General features: G+C 34.4%; 1 protein-coding gene and 1 long non-coding RNA gene across 4 annotated transcripts in view; one reads left to right on the forward strand and one right to left on the reverse strand.

Annotated features, from left to right (window-relative positions):
• The window catches only part of NIPBL (NIPBL cohesin loading factor), a 191117-nt gene that overhangs the window by 142408 nt on the left and 23490 nt on the right, over nucleotides 1-25219 (reverse strand). The window lies entirely within an intron of this gene.
• LOC116552261 lies at nucleotides 14332-15101 on the forward strand. Its single transcript, XR_004269301.1, has 2 exons — nucleotides 14332-14449; nucleotides 14990-15101. It is a non-coding gene; the product is annotated as an uncharacterized LOC116552261 (long non-coding RNA).

Consider the following 25219-nt stretch of genomic DNA (forward strand, 5'->3'; position numbering starts at 1 on the left):
TTTCTCTGAGACCAAAGGGGAGATTTTTTTTACCCTAAGAAAAAAGAAGCATATTTTTAATTTGAACTTATTATGTATGTGTACATCTCTCTTTATTCAGTTTAACTACTCTATTCAATACTTCTATCTCCCTATTGTGTTACTAGATATTTTCATATTGAAAATGCTATATTAAATCTCCCACTATATAACTGTATTTTGTCAAGTTAAACTCAGATTTCAAATATTTCTTTTTATATTAAACTACTTGTTTGGTTTATAAACAATTTTACCTGTTGTATTTTTTTAAATAAACTTTACCTTTTAGTAATCCCTTTTTTCCCTTTGTCTTTTTTTACTTTCGTATTTTTAACTTAAATTCTACCTTGTCTAGCATCAATACTGCCATTCCTTTTCTCTCTTTTTTTTAAAAAGTAAGCCATTTCTTGGCCGGCCACAGTGGCTCATGCTTTTAATCCCAACACTCTGGGAGGCCAAAGCAGGAGAAACACTTAGGCTTAGGAGTCTGAGACCAGCCTGGGAAACACAGCTAGATCTCGTTTCTACTAAAAATTTAAAAAATTAGCCAGGTGTGGCACGTGCCTGAGGTCCCAACAACTAGACAGACTCAGGCAAGAACACTTCAACCTAAGAAACTGAGGCTGCGGTGAGCTATAATCTTGCCACTGCACTCCAGACCAGGCAACAGAGTAAGACTCTGTCTTTAAAAAACCAAAAACAAACAAACACACACACACGCACGCACGCATACACACACACACACACACACACACACACACACACACCAAACCCCAAAAATACAAACTTTATTTTTCTCAAATCTCTTTTCCTTTTACTTTTCTTTCAAAACTCTTGCACTACGTCTTTAAATTTCATCTCCTTTACCACTTTATTCTTTATTCTCTCCCTTGGTAATTTCCATGTCGCAAGGATTTTAAACACTATATATGCTAATGACTCCAGCCTGGACCTCTTTCCTGAACTCCAAATTGGTATACCCAACTGCCTACTTGATGTCTCCATTTGGATATCTAATAACCATCTCAAACTTACTTTGAACATAAATTCCTTATACTGCACTTGATGCTTCTTCTACAATACTCCTAGTTTTGATTAAAGACAATTCATTCATCCAGTTGCTTTGGCCAAAAATCTTGTCATTATCCTTGACTCCTATCTTTTTTACCCCACTTTTGGATCGTGAGCCTTTACCTTCAAAATATATCAAAAATTCGACCATTTCCAAGCCACCATGCTCCCTTCCCAGCCTCTTAAATGATCTTTTTAACCTCTGTCACTCCTTGGCAGCTTAACATAGCAACCAGAGATTCTATTAAAATACAGGTTGGATCACATCACTCTTTTTGAAATGCTTCAGTGATTTTCTTTTGCATTCAGACCAAAGGCAAAATCCTTATAATGATCTACAAGTTTTGAATATGAATAATAACACTTTAAACCAAAAATCTTCCTTGATATTCTTTTCTCCTCTCAATAAAATATAAGCCAGTATCTTATTTGAGAAAATAACACTTAAAATATGTGTTATATAAATTGGTGAGAATATAACATTAGCTGAAATGGAGCGGAGGATTCTTTCTTTTCTCAGATCTAATATGTGAGAGATGGGAAAGTTCTTCAAAGTTTATATCTTAGATTACATTATAAGGAGTTATAATCTCTTGCTCTATGACCATTATCTGCTATTAGCATAACCGTACCCATGTATATATATTCTCTAAATCAGCTACACCTTAAATCAGCTTCCTTGACCCACTCCAGTATGTCTGAACAGAACTGGGCCCCTCCAAACCCTGGTGCATGCCATTCCTTATTTGGAAACCCTCCTAACCTTCTCCTCACTATCTTCCTCTTCTTCCTTGTCTTCTTTCCCCCTTCTCTATTCAGGAAATTTCCAAGTAATTTTTAGCCAATCGGGTCAAGCATAGAACGTGAGGTCCTGTTCTGGCCAATGGAAACTGGACACAGCAGTAGATCGACTGTGTCAGGTTACGAAAGTTTTATGTCCCTGTCTCCTTTGTTCAGGTGTGCCCTTGTGGCAAGACTGCCTGCGAGTTGCAACCTTCCTGAAGGAAGTAAACTAGCCTTGCTGAATGATCCATTGTCTCAGTGTGGATTTTTCCCGACATTATAAACCCATTTTCAACATAAAACACTTAGAACTCTTGAACTCAAGATGCGATACAAAAGCAGATGCGTATTATACTGTTAATCATAAAGCAAATATTAGAGGGAGAATATACAAATTTATGGGAAAAGTGTTTATAGTTCTAATGTCAACAAACCAACCTCTCCTTTCAAATCAAACCAATAAACATTTTAGTTCAGCTTCAGGAAAAATCGACTCCAGTTATAGTTGCTCTGATTCTAATTGTTTAAATTTGTTCCTGGTAAAAAATACATGAAACCATTTGTCCTATTACCATTTTTTTTTCACATGAATTTAAACGATCTAAAATAATTGGTCTCATTCAATGTGGCAGATTACAAACAACCACATGATTAGTACTCATTGTATGCCTATACCAAAATATCCCATGTACCCCTTAAATATATATACCTACTATGTACCCACAAAAGCAAAAAATAAAAACCACAAATTATTTGCTAGTCCTCATATTGAGGTAATGGCTAATTTCTCTCCTTTAGAATCTGGGCTGATCTTTGTGACATGCATGGTGAGTAAAATGCAGCAGAAATTACCTTTTGAGATTCCCAAGGCTAAGTAATAAGAAACCTTACAGCTTTCAACCAAGCATATTGACAATACTTTTTGGGAACCCTGATCTACTATGTTAAATGTTACATGACCATTAAAAGCCATGCTTAATGATTCTGTATGCAGATGCTACATGTAATGTCTCAGTTGAGCCCAGCCTTCTGGCTATCTCTACCAAGGTGGCACTTGTACAGGCGAAGCCATCTGGAACCATTCTGGCCAGCCCATCTACCAGTTGAATACTTTCAAATAACCTCCATCACTACCACATGAACAAAGCCAAGCCCTACCTAAATTCCTGACCCACAAAATAGTGAGATATAGGAAATTGGCTGTTATTTTAAAACCATACTAAGTTCTGGGAGTAGTCTATTACACAGCTACAGATAACTGGAACAGTCAGTAACATTTTTTTAGAATCAAATTGTCAGCTGGGCGCAGTGGCTCACGCCTGTAATCCCAGCACTTTGGGAGGATTGAGGCGGGCGGATCACCTGAGGTTCGGAGTTCAAGACCAGCCTGACCAATATGGTGAAACCTTGTCTCAAAAAAAAAAAAAAAAATAGAATCAAATTGTCAACAAAGAAGTTTTCAAAGGTATATTTATAGTGTTCAAAAGTGGTAAAGGATTCACAGAGTGTACCAAAGGAAATAAGTTGGGAAATATGTTTATTCTCATATTCAGGAAGGTATTGTCATGACAGTGGGGAAACTACTAACGTGACTGAGTCATCAATGAATTAGGCTTGAGAATGGGTATGAAATGAGGAGAAAATATTCATAAATGATACCTAGCTAAATGAGCATAGCAGGCGATGAAAACAAATCTATGACTTATAAGTTTAGGAGACAGGGTATGGAATACTATGTTCTTGGTCTAGTTGGACAGAAACAAAAATGGAAAGCAGGAAATGTGAGGATACGGGAAAATGAACAGACAATGGGAACCATAAGTTATGTAGGATGGATATATGTTCTCTTAGCCTCAAGAAGAAACAGCCTTCAAACAATATGCAATAGTGGCAAAAACAGGTTTTTAATTATAATTCTGCCACTTACTAGTTGAATGACTTTACGTTATTTACTTAGTATCTTTGAAGGTTTCCTCAAATATAAAGTGAGGTAATAGTACCTACCCTACAAAGTTATTTTAAAACTTAATGACATAATTTATGTAAAATAAGTGTAAAGACAATAAATATTAAGTTTTAGATATGATATACTAGAAAAAAGTGTGTTTTAAAACATTACCATCAATAGCATTAATAGGTAGCATCACTCACTGAGTATCTTTTCTATGCCAGTCATTCTGCTAGATTACTTTTAATAAACATTAATCTTCAGTAGATTATTGTCAGATACTGACTTCTCCACTTCATACTTATGAAATACCTGCATAAGTGGACAAAATAACTGCTTAGTAGTATTGTAAAATATTTTCCTTTAAAAATACAACTACTATTTCTCAACCCAATGACAGTAAGGACAAAAGATATACAAAATTTTACTGACAAAGATACTAGTATAATGAATGTAAGCAGTCAAAGAAAAAGGCCTTTAATAGAGGTCCCAAGGAAATATTATAGAAAATAAAAGCAAAATGGAAACATGGGGTAGGGATAGCCAAGAAAATCTTAAAAGGGAATATGAGATGAGAGTCTGAAGAAAAATCTATTTCTTGTATGAGTTAGACTGGAGATTTTCTGTCACTGTTGACAATAAGAGCAGTTAGTGCTAGCTATGCATATTACTAGCTGCTTTACATTGATATCATCATTTAATTTTCATGGCAATCATGCAAAGCAGTTATCATTCATTTCATTAAAAATTTATTGAGCACTTACTAGGTGCCAGACATTGTGAATACACTACACACAAGACAATACAGTGTCCCTGACCAAACCAGCTGGCAACCTATTATAGAAACGGAAGCCTTTTCAAAGAGGTTACAGTAATTTGCCTAAGTTCACACAGATAATAAAGACCAGAATCAGAATATGAATTCAAATCTTACTCTAAACCTATGTTCTTCACCACTATGCTTATTGCCTTATTGCTACAATAAAAAAATAAAAAATTCTGTAATGCTGACAAGCTATAAAACTATTTGAATATAAAATTTTCTCAAAAAAACATTTAATGCACCAAATTTTTTATTGATAATCCATAATTTATTAAAGTTTTATTTACATTTATTTCAATACTATATCATGCTTACTGCAGTTATAATACTCAAAGATTAAAAATTTGGATATTAGTCCAAGAGGAAAATAGCTGTTATCCAAAGTTAAGAGCTATATTCACAGAGCTCTATGTTATCTGATCTAGTCTGATTAATCACTTAAGCAATCATGTTAAATAAAAAAATCCTAAAGATAATAATAATAGATTTTAATGGAAACCAAAAACATGAGTGGACAAAGTATAACAATGCCATCTATAGGACAATTAGAAGAATACAGATAACTAACTTGGAACTTGCAAACATAATCCTTAACCACTTTAAACTAAAAATTCATTCACTCATAACTGGATCTTGCTCTACCCATTTATAAGACTAGAAATTGCCAGGACTCAACTTGCAATTTTTATATCCTATCATATATGAACTTTCTACAAATAGTAGAGAGCATCTTCACAGCCTCAGGGTGTTAATTGGGCCTTAACACTTATTATCTCTTTAGATTCTCATTCAAGCCAATCAGTTGGTATCTAATACAAACATTATACAGAAAGCCAAAACATGCCAACCAAGACTACTGTGCCTGCAGAAAAAGCTTCTCCTGAATATAAAATTTTTAAAGTAAGAGTATTCATCAGAGTAACTAAATTGTAAAGTAAATAACCAAATACCACATAATGTTTCAGGCCATAGAAAGAAGAATGAATATGAAAGTAAGAAACCAGTCAATTTCTATAAAGGAACTGAATAAGTATTTTAAATAATAACTACCAACAACATTCACAAATTACTCTAGTTATCAGATAAAGAGATATCAAGATAATGTCCTTAACTTATTCATGAAAGGAAAAAAAAAGTATCTCAGAGAATAACATCACTGGCCCAGAGAAGCCAACTTTGTTTTTTGTTTTGAGACCAAATCTTGCTCTGTCGCCCAGGCTGGAGTGCAGTGGCACGATCTTGGCTCACTGCAACCTCTGCCTCAGGGGTTCAAGTGATTCTTCAGCCTCAGCCGCCCAAGTAGCTGAGACTACAAGGTGTGTGCCACCATGCCCAGCTAACTTTTGTATTTTTAGTAGGGACAGGGTTTCACCATGTTGGCTAGGATTGTGTCGATGTCTTGACCTCATGATCCACCCAGCCTCCCAAAGTGCTGGGATTACAGGTGTGAGCCACTGCGTCAGGCCAAGAAGTCAGCTTTAATTGGTTTAGTTACAAGAAACCTTTTCTTTAAAATGCATTTTTCTTTAACTTTGTTTACAGAGATATTACTGGAAAGGACCTAAAAGTACTTAAAGGTGGTAGAAAAGAAATCTGTAGTTCAAATCAGTCACACTTTAACATTCCCTTTATCAAAGGTAAGGAAAGGTAAACCAATTTCCCAAGGGTTTGCTTTTTGGCATTTACCTTCTCAACAAAATTGCCATGGTACATAAAATCATCAAGTCTAAGTGTAACAACCCTATCAAATTAATTGATTTATAAGTAATATAAGTACAAGAGCCTCAGAGTTCATTACAACCCGGCTTCATAAAATGAAAAAGTAGGAAAAGCCAAATCCAGGATTTTCTAGAACAAAACCTGTGCTTTGTGCAGCAATACCAAATATCACCATTAGATAGCCAGAGTGATTCCAGAGAAATTAGTGTCCAGTATGCTTGACATTTCCCACATTTCATACTAAGTTAAAAGTATAATATTCGATAATGGTCAAAAGAAAACGGACCTTCCCCCCGCCACCACCCCCCTCTTTTTGCTTTTTACATGGCTCTTAAGTACTCAAAATACTTTTTCTGTGAATATCTTACTCAAGTGGGTAAACTCAGATGAGATTTTACCTATACTATGAATAGCATGATTCTTCTTATTGAAAAATCAAACCAACAGGTTTAGGGTAAGAGTATACAAATTATGATAACAATCCAAATTTTAAGAAATGGGTTAAAATTCAAGGTCATTATACAAAAAATAAGGAGGTGGAAAATGGGCAGTGATAGAAACTGGTAATACATTTTTAAGAAACACATTGAGGGGGCCAGGTAACATAGCTCATGCCTATAATCCCAGCAATTTGGGAGGCTGAAGTGGACAGATCACCTGAGGTCAGGAGTTCAAGACCAGCCTGGCCAGCATGGTGAAAGCCTGCCTCTACTAAAAATACAAAAATTAGCCAGGCATGGCTGCAGGCGCCTGTAATCCCAGCTACTCAGGAGGCTGAGGCAGGAGAACCACTTGAACCCAGGAGCCGGAGGTTGTTGCAGTGAGCTGATATTGTACCGTTACACTCCAGTCTGGGCAACAGGGTGACAGAGCAAGGCTTTGTCTCAAAAACCAAAGACAAAAACCGCAAAAACCAAAAACACGCATTGAGGAAAACGTACATCAACAATAAAAAGTTAATAATTTCTTGTCCCTCCATTTTATTCTTGAATTATGATTTATCAAAACTCAATATAATTAAACAAACTTTTAAAGCATCAATTCTGCATGGGTTCCATTCACTTTGGAATACTGGCATTTTCATTAAAATAGCTTTATAAAATGTAGGATTTTACTCCTGTGGCAAATGAATTCTCCTTTCCCTAACTGAAAGCAAACTAAAATCCTGCCTGGTTTTTTTTTGTAAGCTTCAAAACTGGGAAAGTAGTGACAATATGAACTTATTTTGAAAATTTCCAAGTCCTAACTCATCACTTTTGATTTTGACCTGACAAGAATATAAGGAAAAAGTATGCCAAGAAGAACAATTAATATTTTCATGAAATAGTGAAGGCAGGCACAGTATTATAAGACAACAGTTCCAAGTGAAGACAGTACTTTTTATTTTGCTTTAGTCTGAGTAGCATAACAGAATGTCACCAGACTAATAGTTCTATATATATATGATACTAGTTCTAATGATAATTTTACTGGTTTTAAGATTTTATCCTAGATTTTTACATCTACTACTCCATTTCAAAATAGTAGTCAAATCAGAATCAATATGTACTCATGGAAATATCAGCAATGGTATTTTTTTTTTCAGGAGATAAAATTTTCCTTTTCAAGTATGTATAATACACTTTAGGTCCACGTGTAAAAAAGTGGTATAGGATCAATTTTTCTCGGTGGACATGAAGGAGTGGGGAGACACTTAAAAATTAGCTAACAAAACTGGAGTATATTATTTGGTATTGAGGAGAGAATAAGGTAATCTGAAAGCTTTTCAAAGATAGGTAAACCTAACCCATGATAAAATGTAATTTATAGTAAGGTCCTGAAAGACAAGATCAAAATAGTAAAAGCAAAAGATAATTACAGCAGCCAAGGCAGAAAATAGGAATGTAGAGGAAAGTGACAACCTATAGTGGCAATACAGAGGACAGAATGAGAATGTTAAGTCCAGGCAGTCTTTGAAAAAATTAAGGAACAAAGAAAAAGATACATAAGAAGCCAGGCACAGGTTAAAGATGCCATATATATAAGGTAGTGAAGCTACTGAGAGGAGGAGCACAGTAGTTAGTGGTAGGTGGTCACAGCAACAGATGACATTTTTCTTTGTTGAAAGGCATTTATAAAATCATTCCATTTCAATAACCACTAGTAGCAAAGAACATAATATGCCATGTACATTTTTTGAAATAGGTATGAACAAAAAGTGGAAGTGTTATAATTTTCATTTCAGAACACTGTTTCTTGTTCTATTTTAATGCTTTCTTAATCTCAAAAATAGTATCAGTCATTAGATTGCCAAGTTCAGCCTACTAAAAAAGGAGCAACTTTAAACTTAGACAAATATCAAAAGTTGAGAGTCACATTTGTCCTAAAGCAATGTGCTCATTACTCATTCAAGGTCTACTTACATGATTTCACCAAATCTGGGTATCATAAGTGCACTATTATTTACTTTATGTTTTTCTTTAAAATGGCTATTTGTTGAAATGCACAAATTGATAGGATGCTTGTAAAAAGTGTCTCAAGTGACACAAACCTAAACGCACTGCAAGTTCTGCCATCATCAATTTATGCTTTCTTAGTCTCTGAAAACATTTGCATTTGTGTCACTTGAGAAGACTTTTCCTTTTTTAATCCTATGAAATCAGAAGTATAACATGTAGTTATATTTTTCTGATATTCATATCCCCTTACAAAAAAGCTGCCTACTGTAATAGCTTAAAAAATAAGTATTTCTATCCTGAAAATGGCAAAATAGTATTATCATCAAACATACAAGAGAAACTTCAGTGAGTTTCAAATGTTACAACTCATTTTAGAAATCACAAGATACAACAGAATACCTGACAAGTTTAAAATTTATTTTAAAAGGCATCCAAGATAGTTCTATTAAAGTCTGTATTTAGCTTACTGACTCATCTGGTATTGATAGCTGCGGATACCTATTTGTGTACTTAAATTCTAATCCTGTGAACACTGCAATTAATAAGAATCTCTATGTTCAATATCAGAGGTTTTCATCATGCATATGGATAAATTTGCTATGTTAGAAAAAAGGTGAGGATTATTTGCTCATTTTAAAATGAAAATATCTTGTTTCTCAGTCAGGCATCTGGCACACAGAAACTTTGCATATAAAATTGAAAGCTCCTTTTCTATTGCAATAAGCATTGTAACCTTTCTCACAGGATGTGTTCAAAATCATGCTTTTCAAGTAGGGATTAAAATAAAGTTCACAGAAGCACATGGTAAAGAGAAAAAAAGTAACACTGGATGCTGTGGTACATGCCTGTAGTCCCAGCCACTAGGGAGGATGAAGTGGAAGCATCACTTGAGCTCAGGAGTTCAAGGTCAACCTGGGCAATATCACGAGACCCTACCTCTTAAGGAAAAAAAAAAAAAAAGGTAGGAGAGAAATACAGATAATGGGAGGCATACTTTTTCAGTATAATACTGTCAACTGACATATATGGAAGGGCAGTCTTTTATTCTGAAGACACACATTTCCTACTTTAGCTTTTGATATTAAAATGTCCTCTCTTTTATTAAAATATTTTGGGGAAATAATTTTTACAAAAATGTCCTCAGCAGCATAAAATCTGGTAATCCTATATTAAAATATAAGTGGTTGGTAAAATTCACTTAAAAAACAAAATGCTGTAAAAACTGAGGGCATTCCTGTGGTTTTAGTGAAACAACTGAAATTAAATAACCTGGCATGTCAATTTAAAAACCTGAAGAGATATTTTATTCTAGTCAGGTGCTTAACTGCATTTTTTTAAAGTTTCAGAAAAAAAAATTGTCAGCTTCTTTTAAATGAAAGCAGTAAGTTAGTAAATAACCTTGAAAATAGGGGTCATCTTCTGCCTAACGTATAAATAAGAAAACACCTAAATGAACTTGCAATAAAGAGGAAACTTACTAAAAGGCAATTATCTACTTTTATTAGCAAACTTCAAATTTGGACAAAGGATAATGAGAAAAAAATTTTTACTAACTTTCCTTTTCCTCAAGAAATAGCTTTTTTGGCGAAAGAAAGGAAAACTACCCCCAATGAAATTACAAAGAGAGTTCATTTCCAACTGAGTGATGTCATTTCTCATATTTTTCCGCTAGAGATAAAGAAATGGACTTCAAATGTATTTTCTTTTAGTCCATGTTCTATCAATGATAATAAATGATAAATATAAGTTCACTGACTTACAAGCTAACGGCTGGGTTCTTAGGCAGTTTGATACAAATGCCTAAGACTTTCTGGTATGTTCAGTTAGCATCACTTCTATAAAAGTGGAAGTCAGTTTTGGAGATACTTGGGCATGTGTTACAACATATCACTATGCGATAAAATTTATAACATCTTTGTATGTCAAAACAAAGGCCAGAGATCACTTAAACATGAAGGCTATTTGTTAAAAATACTCTTTTGACCATAATTGAACAAAAGTTAAAACTACTAAGCTAATAAATCTGCTTCAAACATGTAAAGCTTTAAACATTTTAAATATTAAAATATAACTCTCTCCCCTTTATTCTATAGTTACGATATAGCTTGGTGTTTGTTCATGAGAGTATGATTTTGAGAACAAAACTCCAACCAGGAATTACAGAGGCATGACAGACTACTGAACCTGTACTGACCTGTACTGACCTGAACTTCATCTACTAAGAGCTTCTGGTTTACAATTTACCTAATTCAATAAAAAGAAGTGTGGAGGAAGGGTTGGTACAGGGATCAAGTCAATTGAGGAATCTGGTTAACTGACTTAAACTAAATTTAAAATAAACAACCTAAAATTAACTACAATTTAAAATGTTTTCTATTGTTTGTGGTTCTATTAACATTTTTAGTATTAGAAATTATAGTGCTGTATCTTGCAGACATAAATGTTACTCAAGTTTATATAAATTTAATATGTAGACATTTCAAACGTGTTTAAGATAAACTGTAATATAAAACACTTTGGAAATTTGTTTAGAAATACATTAGAATTTATACCTCTGATAAATGTCTAACTAATTAAGTGCCCAAGAATAAAAGAATGATTATATACAGGGTTGATAGATCTCATTCTGAAAAACATTATCTAATGCTATTTTTAATGTAAATAATACAAATTTTAAGAAGAAAAATAAAAATCTGAGAAAAAACTCTTTTAAAAATATAAAAAAAGTTTTAGGTTAAAATAGTATTAAATGTAGCTACCATTAAATTTAAATGGCAAAGCAAAATCCCAAAACTCTATCAGCTCTCCAAATGAAAGAAGAGTTACAGAGTAACTGGGCAAATCACTAAACTTCTCTCAAAATCCATTTACATTTATTATACAGTTTTGAAGGTAATACATAAAAATGGATTATGTGATAAACAGTCAATATATAAGAGGAAAGCCACTGTTTATCACTAAAAGTGATTCTGGTTGAGTGTCAATGCTTGGAATCAGAAGTGTTTCAAATTTTGGATTTTCAAATTTTGGCACATCTGCATATACATAATGAGATGATATCTTGTGGATGGGACCCAAGTCTAAACACAAAATTCATTTATGTTTCACATACACCTCATACACATAGCCCAGGGGTAATTTCTAATACCTTTGCGCATTACACCAAGTTTTGACTGCAATCTGTCATGAGGTCAGGCGTGGAATTTTCTAATTGTGGCATCATCTAGGCACTCAAAAAGTTTTGGATTTTAGATTTTTTGATTCAGGGTACTCAGCCTGTAATTCTCTTTTAGTAGAATTTAATAAGCAGATTTATGGCAATAATGGCCATTATCCATAAATTTAAAGACTGTGCATATTTCTTGAGATAAAGTACAATATGTGACAGAGACATTTATTGTTCACCAACCAACCAGGTGCTTTCCACATTTCTCAGACACTTACCAACAGAGTCAGGCAACTAGTTCTGGTTACTAGGCTATGAGTAACTGAATGACCTGGCTGTCATTTCATGGCCGAAAGATTAACAGCCAACAGAAGACACTCTACCTCTTTATTTCCATGTGGTGGTCACTGTGGAGGCCTAATGTTCCAGATGTACAGATATACATTGTCAGAAATTCCATCAGTGTGGTTTCTTGGGCTACTGCATGGAGCAGATCTACTCCCTGACAAACTGTTGGATAGGTAATGTGAGCAAGAATCAACCCTAGTTGTATTAAATAACTGAGATTAAATCCTATTCTAATACCGGGTTTAGTAATAATAGATGATAAAAATAATTTATTCTAGTCCATATACTTAGTAAGTTTGCCTGCAAAGAGAAGAACCCCATGACAAACCAGCTGTTACACAGCAAATGCTATTTTATCTTAACCATTTCCCATAATCAATGGAAAAAAGTACAAACATGTAATAAATACAATTGTATTCAACCTCTAATATGCTAACATATGGAAAAATATATTAAGAAAACTAAGCTGGGCACGGTGGCTCACACCTGGAATTCTAGCACTTTGGGGGGCTGAGGCAGGAGGACTGCTTGAGCCCAGGAATTCAAGACCAGAAAAATTGGGAGTTTCTCTACAGAAAAATTAGCCAGGTGTGGTGGCCACTAGCCCAGGAAGTAGATGATGCAGTGAGCTGTGGTCACGCCACTGCACTGCAGCGTGGGACACAAAGCAAGACTGTCTCAAAAAAGAAAGAAAGAAGAAAACTAGACACTTTTAAAAAAATACATTTTTACATAACAAGAAGCACTTACAATGCAAACCACATTTGCTTTATCCCTTTACACATACACTTTTTTGTGTGTGCTGAACCACTGGAGTTGTTGCATTACGGCATTTTACCCTATGTAAAAGGATACTCTCCTATACAGCAACAAATTGTCACACTTAAATTTAACACTGATACTATTATCTAAAATATAGTCCACATTCAAATTTCTGTAATTATTCCAATAATTTCCTCTAAAAATATAATCTGGAATCAATCAATCAAATCAGGTTGCATTTGGTTATCACGTTTCTTTTAGACTCCTTTAACCTTGAACAATTCCAAAACCTATATTTTTAATATTTCAAGATATACATTTTTGAAGACTTAATGCCAATTGTTTTTCAGAGTGTTCCTCAGTTTGGATTGCCCTGATTTTTTCCCCCTCATGATTAAATTCAGGTTGAAAGACACTGTTTCTATAATAAAAACAATTAAAGAAAGCAAACCATGACAAATTTGCTTGGCTAATAGAAACACCAGAGAAAAAAGTGAAGAAAAGGAATCAACAATACATGTTCTCTAGGATATACTCTAGCCACCCTGAATCTTTATGCTGATGATTCTCAGACTTCACCTTGCCCTTAACCTGAGGCTTATATAACCAACTGACTGCTGGACATCTTCAACTGGCTCTCCTACAGACAATCCAATATCACCACGTTCAAAACTCATCTCAGCCACTAAAGTTACTGCTATTCTCTCTCCTCCCTATATTCCTTCTCTAACGTAGGTGTCGGCACTTCATCTAATCTCTAAAACTTCATCAAGATGCTTCTGTCTGCCTTACTACACATCAAATAAGGCACCAAGCCTACCAATTTTATCTGTATTTCTTAAATCCATTCTCTTTTATCCTACTATACTGCTTCTCTTCTAAGATCTTAGGATTTATTCTTTCCTAGATTCTTGCAATAACCTAATTGGGTTCTCATCTTCTAGTCTTACTATTTCTATAGTTAGCTTCCTCACTGTATCAGACTAATTTATTTAAAACACAAATTTGAATGACTCCCCTCTTAAAACTCTTCAAATGGTTCTTCTTCAAGTACAGAATAAGGCCAAACTTTTTGCATTACCTACAAGGTTTTATAAAGTTCACCGCTTATCTACATCTCTGCTCACTTCTAGATTTACACTAGCTCCTTCTTCAATACATCGTTTTCCTTTCAGTTACTGGATATCAGCTTTGTAATTTTTGCTAATTTTTCTCTGTGGTAAAAGGCATTTTAAAGGGGTAGAAGAAGAATGACATTTGAAGTTCATTAACTTTTGCCTAGCAAACTTCACAATTAATAATTTGATCAGGAAGAACTTGCTGAGCCTCTATATTATGTTCAAGATGTTGTATTAAGTACTGTGAGAATACAAGTACTTAATGCACTTGTATTACATATTACCCTATGTAAAAGGATACTCTCCTATACAGCAACAAATTGTCACACTTAAATTTAACACTGATACTATTATCTAAAATATAGTCCACATTCAAATTTCTGTAATTATTCCAATAATTTCCTCTAAAAATATAATCTGGAATCAATCAATCAAATCAGGTTGCAAAAGTCTGAGAATCATCAGCATAAAGATTCAGGGTGGCTAGAGTATATCCTAGAGAACATGTATTGTTGATTCCTTTTCTTCACATTTTTCCTCTGGTGTTTCTATTAGCCAAGCAAATTTGTCATGGTTTGCTTTCTTTAATTGTTTTTATTATAGAAACAGTGTCTTTCAACCTGAATTTAATCATGAGGGGGAAAAAATCAGGGCAATCCAAACTGAGGAACACTCTGAAAAACAATTGGCATTAAGTCTTCAAAAATGTATATCTTGAAATATTAAAAATATAGGTTTTGGAATTGTTCAAGGTTAAAGGAGTCTAAAAGAAACGTGATAACAAGGTAATACAAGTACTTCCTAGACATGCACTCAGCTCTAGGAAGAGTTTCTAGTATAGAATATAGTTTTGTTTTTTTTTAAAGTACACACATAATTATAGTACAATGTAGAAAATAACAAGGGTCATAAATAAGATTCAAGTAAGATCAGAGGAGGAACAAATTATTTCTAAATAGCAAAGGCCAGAAGGAAATCAGGGAATATTTCCTAGAGGAAGTAGCAGTTTTCAGCCTATAGAGTACGAAAGATTTGGCAAGGGCGTGAAGGAAATAATCACTGTTATTGCCAACTCACTTTCTTTATTCTAAATTAGTTTCTGCTCCTGCACATGAGAAATAAAACATATTCCCTTAGTAATAATGACTCATTAAAACTGATTCTCAAAGGGAGAAAGGTAATAAATGGGATGCCATCTCAGAATGTGATGACTGTCACTTAGGAAAAAGCTCTCCAGATGCTATGACCTCCCTACTACATCCTCCAAATGAGAAATTGCTATCAAGGGAATACTTTACTGACCAATTTGTAGCAGGTTTCTCCAGATTTCTACAGTCTTCATTCATACAATGCTAGTCTAGATATTTTTTAAAATGATCTTTTCTCCTCTTGATTCAACTGAGGATTTCTCAAAGGGAAGATAAAAGACATGGAATAATGCCAAACTTAACAGATATTAGAAAAAGAGCAGACATGCTTACTCACTACAGAATTCCTACCCCAAAATACAATTCACTACACAGGCTTCTCCCATAAATATATCAATTTTAAATGCTGGCTACAATCTCTTCCTAGTTTTGCTGACACTCTCCCTCCTAGAAGAGTTGGGTCAGTGTGCTAGCATATACAATTATTTAGCAATAGATCACCAGTACTGAAACACAGTAGTATCAGCTCCTACGTCTCCCTTTACCTTCTTACTCCACCACTAAAAAAAGGTAAGATAAAAAATAATTTATAGAGCAAAGAGGTACAAATTGCTAAAGCAATATTTTCATTGGGGTATACTCTCCACAGCTGGAAATACGTAAGCTGGAAAGAGGCCAGTTTCACAGGCTACTGTAATAATCTAGACGTAAAATGAACTACGATAAAGGCAGTAAGAATAATAAAAGTATGTGGAAAAGATGTGCAGGTTGGACCCAACAACTGAAGAAGACATGGAAGCAAAGACAGAGAAACAGTTAAAACATGAAAAATTGTGAGCCTAAGGTGCCCATAATAGTGCTGCTTATTGCCCTGTTACCAGGTCCTTTTCAAAATATCTTTGGGTAGAGATTCAAGAGGTAGGCTTTATTGAAAGTACAATTGTGCAGTCTAAAGGCAGAAATGAAGAAAAATGATTGGGAGAACCAACCATGTTCTACAAAAACAAAGGAAGTATTACTGTCCCTTTCTCAACCTTTGAAAGCCTTAGCTCTACTTTTTTAATTTATTTGTTTAAACAATATTACAGCATGAAACTGAAGAAGAAAAAAAAAAAGATAAACAATATAAGAAGTCACCTTCCAGGCCTTATTTATCCATACACACACATTTTACTTCAAAACTGAGATGATACTGATCCTATTGTTCTTTTTTTCCTTTAATAATACATCGTTTGTCAAAAATTTATTAAGGACATAGAGTCCTGCTTCCTTTTAAATAATAGATGTGTATAGCATATACTATATGCCCATTTAAACTTTTCTCTATTTGTAATATTCACTTAGGTAGGTGGGGTTTTATTGTTCTTGGTTACTTTATTTTTTTTAAAGCTTTTATTATTTTTGCTATTACCAATAATACTGTAAATGAACATCCTAGCAAATAGATTTTTATGCCCTCCAAGATTTCTAAATTACCCTCCAAAAAGACCATAGCAAGTCCTCTCCTAAAGTTCTAAATTATCAATCTTGGAACAAAATAAGAAGACTCAAAGATCTTACATTAGTTTCCTGAATATACTGAACTATAATCCTTTTTATTCATGTCCATTGGGAAGCTTTTACCTAAACACTATAACATGAAATTAACCTATTTTAGATAGAGCTAACTAGTATTCTTCAAGAGACTAGACCAATTCTCAACAGAAGGTAATGCTTGCTCACTAACCCCACGAAAACTGTGAGGGCATTTCTAGTGCTCAATTCCTGAGGGTTGCAACTGGAAATAGTGAGTGGGACACAAAATCAGCGCGCAGTCCAGCACAAGAAGTGTCTTGGCCAAAATGCCAACAGCACTCACCCAACACATGTCTGGGAAATACTAAAATAGATAATCAGGGTATGCTGTTTGGTTTCAGTTTTAAGAAGTCTAGAAAGACAGTCAATGAGGTTCAAGTAGAGACAAACCATTTCAGATGAGGACACACATAAAATAGCTCTGTGAAGTATTTGCAATAATACGTGTTACTATTCCTGTTTCTTGGGTAAAGCTTCAAGTTTCTATGGAACCTGCAACTGACTGATTACTTCTGAAAGTCTCTGCTTAAACTTTTTCCTATTGTGGCTTACTGGTACAGACCACTTTTCTTTTTGCTTTCCAAGATTTAATGCACATGTTTGGCAGTTGCTGTGCTATTTTGGATGCAATTTTGGACAGTGAAGAGAAGAAACTGAAACCAGAACTTACAGATTTTTTTTTAAGGCTAAAGTTCTCCAGTCATTTTTGAAATAATATCTTTAAACTTTTCTATTTCTTAACATCATAATTTCCTTGTGGTCCCAATTCTATGTTCCCTGTACAACCAGATAATAATTGTACCACATATAGGTGAGTTCAATAAATTTTGAGTAAGTGGTTGACTTTAGTGCTAGGAAAGTTAAAAACAAATCTCAGGATTTATTTCTAATTTAGGAAAATTCTATAGGAATTAGTCCAAAGAGGGCTAAAAACAAACAAAACAGCATAAACATCCATAATATTCAAAATGCGGTTCACTTACTTGATAGAGGGCTATCACATGTACAGTTAACTTTGGTTATTTGCCTTTTTTAAGTTAAAAAGACTTAAAGAATTTTTAAGCAAACACTAAAGCATTCTGTAATCTCATCTCTTTATCCTCCAAAAAAAAAAAAAAAAAAAAGTTTTTTTTCCCCAAAAGATTGTCTTTCAGCATGTAAACATGTTACATAATGACAGATGGAGTATGCATAACATTTTTGTATTCGACTGCCATTATATTAAATATTTATGAATCCTTGTGTTAACCACATTACCTTTCAAAAGGTTGCATACTACAAGAAATGAACAAATATATTGGTTTGGCTGTGCCTTGTCAACATTGGTTGTTAGTTCTAAAATACCTCTTTTTGGGAAAAATAGGTACCTACTTGGCTACATGTTTTTCACTACAGGTACTGATCGACTTACGACCTATGCAACTTACGACCATTCGACTTTACGACCACAATCTCTAGCCACGACTGCTCCGCATCTGGCAGCGCAAATGTTGCCCAGCTGGGCGTACGACATTGCCAACCAGCTTCCGGCAGCACTACCATCTCCGCGTGCACCATTTCAACTGCTATCCCAGACTCAGTACAGCAATTTGTGTTTTGTGTCTTGGATATTTTTCATCAAACCCCTCCCAATAAACTTCTTATACATTTCGAAGCAATGGACTCAAACATCAAACGATTTGCAAGGATTGAACGGATGGCGCACGATGTGTTTCGTCCATATCGTGAAATTTATGAAGAAAAAAAGAAACATACAATTCAGACAAAGCTCACCATGTTTATGAAAAAACCAACTCCGGTAACCCCAACTGCTGCCTCAGATGACATCAATGATCCGCAGCGAAGCACCAGCGGCCAATAAAATGTTTCGTATATGTTTATATATTTTGATATGTTTTGCAATTGGGAAAATGTTTCCTTTGGTATTTTTTACACCTGTATTTTGTATTTTTGTATGCACCTGTATTTTGTAATTTTGTATGTTTTGCAAATATTAAACCAGTTGTACTGGTAATGCAGTGTTTTACTTAAACCTGACGAATGTAAAAATAAGAAACAAAATGGTGTAGAGATGATACAAATGGCACAAAATGAACAAAGAAAATTATGATATATAACAATAATGAAAGAAAATTATGATAAAATATGACTTAAAGACTTTTATAACATCATTTCACAGTACTGTACATATAGCCTACTCAACTTATGACCAAATTGTGTTACGACCGGTCTGTCGGAACCAATCGTGGTCGTAAGTCGAGCACTAGCTGTACTGTGTAAAGCTGTTTACTATTTTACTAAAGTTGTTTTTATTCTTTTCAGTTGCTCACTTACCATTTTTCATTTGTGTGAATTATTCTTTGCCCATCTTGATGATTTTCCTATAAATTGTAAAGTATTTAGTTTAGGTATTATTATTTTTCAGACCTTTTCCTCAGAGGCATTTCTGAGAAGACTAAGGCTTTAAAATTTTTATTTTAAAGGTAACATATGCACATTATAAATATAAATATTTTGGACTGCAGATAAAAGGAGAAAGTGCCTGTTACAATCCTGTCACCCTAATGCAACTACTGTATACTCTCATATTCTTTTCTGGTCTTTTCTAAGCAAATACATTTTAGTTTCAGTTATATTACTCCCATGATGTTTTGTTTTCTTTCCTTAAGGCAGGAAAATGCATATAATACTCCCAAAGCTATAGCTTTAGTTCCTTTTAGAGCTTTAATCTTCACTTGAACTTTTAAACCTATAAATAAATATTATCTTAATCTCTGGTAGCTACATTTTCTTCTTTAGATAATCTGAATTTTCCATAATTAATATGTATTACAGTCTTGCAGGGGTGTTGTAAAGATTAAGTGAGAAAAAATATATGGGACTCACCTAACAAAATATCTTACAATTATAAGACCAAGAACAGAACAGTTATTTTTGAATAAAGACATCACAACTAAGACTACATAGGAAATTTGGCAGTCTAGAACCTTGCTGAGAGCGTAACATCACCTTTGGGTTTGTTAGAAATGCAGACTCTCAGACCCTACTCCAGACTACTGGTTCGCAATCGGCATTTACCAAGATGCGGAGTAAGCATCTCAAAGCATTGCTTTTAAAATTTGGCTCTATATTCACCTGGAAAAACTAAACAAGTATAATTAGATCAGAAGTTGAATCCACATTCTACTAGTCACCACCTGTGCAAAGAAATACACCTGTGCAAAGACAGCATTCCATTGAAAAATACAGTCAAGTCTGAAGTTACACTGTAGTGTACCTTCAAGGGGCTTGGGAGAAAAAACTCTTATTTCTTGTGGATCTATTTTTCCACATCAAGACAGTGCTTAACAACAATTCCCCCTGAGGAACATACAGACTAAAGTGCTGGAAAATATTAAAAATCTAGCATTCTTCAATTTGGTGCCCTTTTCTCCAATATTCAGATATAGAAATCAGTAAGTATTAATTAAATCTTCTACTGAAGACTTAATAAGATAACCAGACTTCAACAAGTCAAGTAAATTGTTTTACTTGATCAAGGTAGTTAGGTCAGCCTACACTTACATTTGATTAAATTTTCACCTCACTTCCTTTTGCCAGTTAACAATCTTAAGCTACTAACAATAAGTAATACAAAATCTGCCCCGGTAGCAGAACTAATTTCTAAAAGGCATTAGTAGTTTAATAGAAAAAAAGACATCATTCTTAATAAAAAGACTAAGAAAGGCAACAAAATGATTTTAACAAGATGATAAATTATGTAACCCCAGCAACCAAGATTATACTTGACACAAATATTCTTGTTAAAATTGATGTTAAAATAGAGTCCCAAAATAATCATAATATTATTCGTATCACTGTCACTAATTAAAATTGTTGTGGGAGGTCTAAAATGCAGAATTCCTTTATGCATCTTATGTATATTCATTACATGTTACATATTACATATTACATACTAGCTATATTAGTGATTATATATTTCATTTGCAGAAATGGTAGGGTTCTATTTTCTGGTTGTTCTCATCTACTGATTTATCTATTGTGATGTATTGATGTTTTAGCTACTACTGCTTGAAATTATATTTTAATACATAGTAAGGCATGTCTGTTTTCCCTTCCCCATTAACACAGTTTTCAGAATTTTCTTTTACTTTCTTATTTATCTTTTAGATAAATTTCAGAAATATTTCATCTACCCAACATCTCACTGAAAATTTTATTGAAAATAAATTAAACCAATAATTTATGAATAGGTATCTTCAAAATATTTTCTCTATCTTAAAGTTTTGATACACGTCACACACATTCCTCATTAAGATTGACTCAGGAAGGAGAAGTGTACAGAAAAAACTGTACAGGGCAAATGGTCTCACTTACACATGTAAAACTAAATTTAAAAAGGTCCTATATTCCATATTCAAGTCCAATTCTGATGTTAGAAGCAAGCTGTAGTGTTCTCTGCTCAATCCCAAGTCCTAAATCGTCAAATAACAATCCTCCACTAGTGGATCTCACTCAAACAGGAAAAAAACATCTACATCAGAACCAACACAGAAATGAGAAATGTATAGCAAGAGATTAACTGATCCCATGAACACACACATTACAGTAATATTATCTCTTAGTAAATTATTCAAGTTCATTGCTTATTACCCCATTCCAACTAACTGCTGACAAACTACATATTTCTGTTTTTGACTAATTTTTTTTTGGTCAATTTACCCTCTAAGCATTAAAAGTTGTAAAATAAATAAACAAACCTCAACTTGCTTTCAGTACTTGTTTTTGTTGAATTTTTTTCACTTTTGCATCACTGGAATTCTCATACTAATCCCATACTAATTGCACTGTGGTAGGCAGCCTTTAAGACATCCCTAATTACGCCATCCACCTTGTGTAATTCCTTCCTATTGTGTGTTTCCTTCTAACAAATATCAAATGTGGCAAAAGTGATGAAGTGATGGCATGTCACTTCTGAGATTAGGTTGCAAAAAGACTGGCTCTTCTGTGTGGTACCCTCTCTTACTCACTTTAAGGGAAGTCAGCTGCCATGTTGTGAGCGGCTTTAAGGTGAGGCCCGTGTGGCAAGAAATTGAGATATCCGGACAACAGCTAAAGGCAACCTATGGCTCACCAAGAGCCAAGTGATTAAGCTTCGAACAGATTCTCTGCCAGTCAAACCTTGTGATGACTGCAGCCTCCACTGACTCTAACTGTAGGAAGATGATAGCCTTCTGAGACAGCCATGAGTAAAAGGGCATTCAAATAAGCTGTACCCAGATTCCTGGTCCACAGGAATAGTAAGATAATAAATGTTTATTGTTCTAAATGGCTAAATTTTGGTGTAATTTGTTACATGGCAATATATGACTTACACCATTTAAAAAAATTCTTTAAAATCACTTGATCTACAGTACACTACATATTTAATAAAATTCCTTTTGCAGAAACAAACATCCTATTTATAAGCACTTCTATTTATATTATCTCAGCTGAACTTCATAAATAATCCTATGCAGTATGTAGCATGTATAAGAGCACATATAATTCTGGCTTACCCTCTACTTTAGGACTCCAGAATTTAATCTAATATATTCCTTTCTATATTCAAATTCTTAAAAACCTTTTCATTCCTAGAAATCTGTCTGCTTATTTATGATCACATCTTTCACTGATTTAGGTTCTTTCCTCCATTCTTAAATTTTTTTCCCTAAAGGATAAGTATGTCGGAAAATATCTTAGAAAATACTAGTGGCAATCTTTGGATGGCGCAGTATCTCCTCAAATATCAACATTTCTTAAAGAATGTAGCCTTGAGAAATGGTGTTTTCATAAACTAAGGAGTAGCACAAAATCACAAAGCAAATTACAGTAATTCAGAGAAGACAAAGTTTAAACAGAATGCCCCACCATTTATCTACAAGTCTATTTTTAGCTTGTTTATATGAATTCATTCAGCCCAAACATTTAGTGAGCACCTACCAAGTGCCAGAAATCATACTTGATACTGACAATAACTGAGATGAGTTAGATAAAGCCTACCATTGTCCCCTCCCTCACCTACAAGGAATTCCCAGGATAGAGGAAGTAGGTAATTACAATATGATTATTATAGGTATTACTAATATATTAAAGGCTAAAAAGAGGGACAAAATAGTAAGAGCCATCTATAACAAACCCACAGCCAACATTATATTGAATGAGCAAAAGCTGAGAACATTCACCTTGAGAACTGGAACAAGACAAGGATGCCCTCTCTCACTATTCCTATTCAACATAGTACTGGAAGCCCTAGCCACAGCAATCAGGCAAGAGAAAGAAATAAAAGGCATCCAAATAGGAAGAGAGGAAGTCATTCTCATAGATGATAACGATTATATTCCTAGAAAATCCCATAGTCACTGCCCAAAGGCTCCTAGAGCTGATAAACAATGTCAGCAAAGTTTCAGGATACAAAACCAATGTGCAAAAATCAGTGGCATCTCTATAAACCAGTAATGTCCAAGCTGAGAGTCAAATCGAGAATGCAATCCCATTCACAACAGCCACAAAAGAATAAGATACCTAGGAATACAGCTAACCAAGGGTGTGAAAAATCTCATAACGAAAATTAGAAAACACTGCTAAAAGAAATCAGAGTTTACAAAAACAGATGGAAAAACATTCCATGATCACGGATAGAAAGAATAAATATTGTTAAAACGGCCATATTGCTCAAAGCAATTTACAGATTCACTGCTATTCCTATCAAACTACCAGTGACAGTTTTCACAGAATTAGGGAAAAAAAACTACTCTAAAATTCACATGGAACCAAAAAAGAACCCCAAAGAGCCAAAGAAATCCTAAGCCAAAAGAACAAAGCCAGAGGCGTCATACCATCCAATTTCAAACTATACTAAAAGGCTACAGTAACCGAAACAGCACAGTACTGGTACAAAAACAGATACATATATCAATGGAACAGGTTAGAGAGCACAGAAATAAAGCCACACATCTAAAACATCTGATCTCTGACAAAGGTGAAAATAACAAGCAATGGGGAAAGGACTTTCTATTCAATAATAACTGGCTAACCATATGCAGAAGATTGAAACTGGACCCTTTCCTTTCACCGTATACAAAAATCAACACAAGATGGATTAAAGACTTAAATGTAAAATTTAAACTATAAAAACCCTAGAAGAAAACAGGAAAAACTCTTCTGGACATCAGCCCCGGCAAAGATTTCATGATGAAGGCTTCAAAAGCAATTGCAACAAAAACAAATATCAGCAAGCTGGATCTAAGTAAACTAAAGAGGTTCTGCACAGCAAAAGAAACCATCAAAAGAGTAAACAGACAACCTATAGAAGAAAAATATTTGCAAACAATGCATCAGACAAAGGTCTAATATCCAGAATCTGTAAGAAACCTAAACAAAGTAACAAGCAGAAAACAACCCTATTTTTAAAAAATGGGCAAAGGACATAGACACTTCTCAAAAAAAAAAAAAAAAAATACATACAGCCAAAAAACGTATCAAAAAATGTTCAACATCACTAATTACAGTATTAAGAGAAATGCAAATCAAAACCACAGTGAGGTACTACTGCACACCGGTCAGAACGGCTATTCTAAAAAGTCAAAAAATAATAGATGCTAATAAGGCTGTGGAGATGTAAACTCGTTCAGCCACTATGGAAAACAGTTCAGCAATTTCTTAAAGAACTTAGAACAGGCCAGGTGTGGTGGCTCATGCTTGTAATTCCAGCACTCTGGGAGGCTAAGGTGGGTGGATCACTTGAGGTCAGGAGTTCGAGACCAGCCTGACCAACATGGTGAAACCCTGTCTCCGCTAAAAATACAAAATTAGCCGGGTGTGGTGGCAAACACCTGCAATCTCAGCTACTTGGGAGGTTGAGACAGGAGAATTGCTTAAGCCCAGGACTTAGAGGTTGCTGTGAGCCAAGATGGTGCCACTGCACTCCAGCCTGGGCAACAAGAGGGAAACCATCTCAAATTAGAAGAAAAAAGGGGGGGACTTAGAACAACCATACAACCCAGCAGTCCCATTGCTGAGTATATACCCAAATGAATACAAATCGTTCTACCATAAAGACACAGGGATGTGTACGTTCATCACAGCATTATTTACAATGGCAAAGACATGGAAATTAACCCAGATGCCCATCAACAGTGGACTGGATAAAGAAAATATGGTACAGATACACCATGGAATACTAAACAGTCACAAAATGGATGAAATCATGTCCTTTGCAGTAACATGGATGGAGCTGGAGGCCATTATCTTAAGCAAATTA

This window comes from Sapajus apella, unplaced genomic scaffold (genome assembly GCF_009761245.1).
Source record: "Sapajus apella isolate SASKATOON/1434 unplaced genomic scaffold, GSC_monkey_1.0 scaffold11, whole genome shotgun sequence".
Taxonomy (NCBI): domain Eukaryota; kingdom Metazoa; phylum Chordata; class Mammalia; order Primates; family Cebidae; genus Sapajus; species Sapajus apella.